Source organism: Schistocerca gregaria, unplaced genomic scaffold (assembly GCF_023897955.1).
Source record: "Schistocerca gregaria isolate iqSchGreg1 unplaced genomic scaffold, iqSchGreg1.2 ptg000265l, whole genome shotgun sequence".
In the NCBI taxonomy this organism is placed as follows: domain Eukaryota; kingdom Metazoa; phylum Arthropoda; class Insecta; order Orthoptera; family Acrididae; genus Schistocerca; species Schistocerca gregaria.
The window spans coordinates 1,974,391-1,977,800 of record NW_026061767.1 but is presented as its reverse complement, the minus strand read 5'-3'; positions in this window follow the sequence as shown (position 1 = coordinate 1,977,800).

Sequence of the window (3,410 nt, the reverse complement as noted above, 5' to 3'; positions counted from 1 at the left end):
GATTCGATAACAAATGACGAAAAAGGACAGATTTCTCAGGTTTTTACTACATATGAACACTTTTCACATTCTCCCATGCCACGCGGCTGCTAATCCTCCTTTCATGCAAAATCTAAAGGTCCTAGGTCATGTCCAAGCCACCAAAGCCGGCTAAAAGGTGAATAATCGATAACTAAAACTTTAATTGTACTACTTCTTACTGTCTATTACTTCAACTTAGAAGTTTCTTCTGTGTTCTAATATGGTGCTTTTAGTGTCTCCGCATACCGCAGCACGCGACATAGCTTTGCAGACGATAAATGTAACCGTCTCAGAGAGAAAAGCGGCCAATGTGACGACCTGGCTTTAAGTCGATTCGATAACAAATGACGAAAATGGACAGATTTCTCAGGTTTTTACTACATATGAACACTTTTCACATTCTCCCGTGCAACGCGGCTGCTAGTCCTCCTTTCATGCAAAATCTTAAGGTCCTAGGTCATGTCCAAGCCACCAAAGCCGGCTAAAAAGTGAATAATCGACAACTAAAACGTGAATTGTACTACTTCTTACTGGCTATTACTTCAACTTAGAAGCTGATTCTGTGTTCTACTATGGTGCTTTTAGTGTCCCCACATACCGCAGCACGCGACATAGCTTTGCAGACGATAAATGTAACCGTCTCAGAGAGAAAAGCGGCCAATGTGACGATCTGGCTTTAAATCGATTCGATGACAAATGACGAAAACGGACGGGTTTCTCAGGTTTTTACTCCATATGAACACTTTTCACATTCTCCCGTGCAACGCGGCTGCTAGTCCTCCTTTCATGCAAAATCTTAAGGTCCTAGGTCATGTCCAAGCCACCAAAGCCGGCTAAAAGGTGAATAAACAATAACTAAAACTTGAATTGTACTACTTCTTACTGGCTATTACTTCAACTTAGAATCTTCTTCTGTGTTCTACTATGGTGCTTTTAGTGTTCCCCATACCGCAGCACGCGACATAGCTTTGCAGACGATAAATGTAACCGTCTCAGAGAGAAAAGCGGCCAATATAACGATCTGGCTTTAAGTCGATTCGATAACAAATGACGACAATGGACAGATTTCTCAGGTTTTTACTACATATGAACACTTTTCACATTCTCCCATGCAACGCGGCTGCTAGTCTTCCTTTCATGCAAAATCGTAAGGTCCTTGGTCATGTCCAAGCCACCAAAGCCGGCTAAAAGGTGAATAATCGATAACTAAAACTTGAATTGTACTACTTCTTACTGGCTATTACTTCAACTGAGAAGCTTCTTCTGTGTTCTACTATGGTGCTTTTAGTGTTCCCGCATACCGCAGCACGCGACATAGCTTTGCAGACGATAAATGTAACCGTCTCAGAGAGAAAAGCGGCCAATGTGACGATCTGGCTTTAAGTCGATTCGATAACAAATGACGAAAACGGACGGATTTCTCAGGTTTTCACTACATATGAACACTTTTCACATTCTCCCGTGCAACGCGGCTGCTAGTCCTCCTTTCATGCAAAATCTTAAGGTCCTAGGTCATGTCCAAGCCACCAAAGCCGGCTAAAAAGTGAATAATCGACAACTAAAACTTGAATTGTACTACTCCTTACTGGCTATTACTTCAACTTAGAAGCTTCTTCTGTGTTCTACTATGGTGCTTTTAGTGTCTCCACATACCGCAGCAAGTGCCATAGCGTTGCAGACGATAAATGTAACCGTCTCAGAGAGAAAAGCGGCCAATGTGACGATCTGCCTTTAAGTCGAATCAATAACAAATGACGAAAATGGACAGATTTCTCAGGTTTTTACTACATATGAACACTTTTCACATTCTCCCGTGCAACGCGGCTGCTGGTCCTACTTTCATGCAAAATCGTAAGGTCCTAGGTCATGTCCAAGCCACCAAAGCCGGCTAAAAAGTGAATAATCGACAACTAAAACTTGAATTGTACTACTTCTTACTGGCTATTACTTCAACTTAGAAGCTCCTTCTGTGTTCTACTGTGGTGCTTTTAGTGTCGCCACATACCGCAGCACGCGACATAGCTTTGCAGACGATAAATGTAACCGTTTCAGAGAGAAAAGCGGCCAATGTGACGATCTGGTTTTAAGTCGATTCGATAACAAATGACGAAAATGGACAGATTTCTCAGGTTTTTACTACATATGAACACTTTTCACATTCTCCCATGCCACGCGGCTGCTAATCCTCCTTTCATGCAAAATCTAAAGGTCCTAGGTCATGTCCAAGCCACCAAAGCCGGCTAAAAGGTGAATAATCGATAACTAAAACTTTAATTGTACTACTTCTTACTGGCTATTACTTCAACTTAGAAGTTTCTTCTGTGTTCTAATATGGTGCTTTTAGTGTCTCCGCATACCGCAGCACGCGACATAGCTTTGCAGACGATAAATGTAACAGTCTCAGAGAGAAAAGCGGCCAATGTGACGATCTGGCTTTAAGTCGATTCGATAACAAATGACGATAACGGACGGATTTTTCAGGTTTTTACTCCATATGAACACTTTTCACATTCTCCCGCGCAACGCGGCTGCTAGTCCTCCTTTTCATGCAAAATCTTAAGGTCCTAGGTCTTATCCAAGCCACCAAAGCCGGCTAAAAAGTGAATAATCGATAATTAAAACTTGAATTGTACTACTTCTTACTGGCTATTACTTCAACTTAGAAGCTTCTTCTGTGTTCTACTATGGTGCTTTTAGTGTTCCCGCATACCGCAGCACGCGACATAGCTTTGCAGACGATAAATGTAACCGTTTCAGAGAGAAGAGCGGCCAATGTGACGATCTGGTTTTAAATCGATTCGATAACAAATGACGAAAACGGCCGGGTTTCTCAGGTTTTTACTACATATGAACACTTTTCACATTCTCCCGTGCAACGCGGCTGATAGTCCTCCTATCATGCAAAATCTTAAGGTTCCACCTCATGACCAAGCCACCAAATCCGGCTAAAAAGTGAATAATCAATAACTAAAACTTGAATTGTACTACTTCTTACTGGCTATTACTTCAACTTAGAATCTTCTTCTGTGTTCTACTATGGTGCTTTTAGTGTTCCGCATACCGCAGCACGCGACATAGCTTTGCAGACGATAAATGTAACCGTCTCAGAGAGAAAAGCGGCCAATGTGACGATCTGGCTTCAAGTCGATTCGATAACAAATGACGAAAATGGACAGATTTCTCAGGTTTTTACTACATATGAACACTTTTCACATTCTCCCATGCAACGCGGCTGCTAGTCCTCCTTTCATGCAAAATCGTAAGATCCTTGGTCATGTCCAAGCCACCAAAGCCGGCTAAAAAGTGAATAATCGATAACTAAAACTTGAATTGTACTACTTCTTACTGCCTATTACTTCAACTTAGAAGCTTCTTCTGTGTTCTACTAT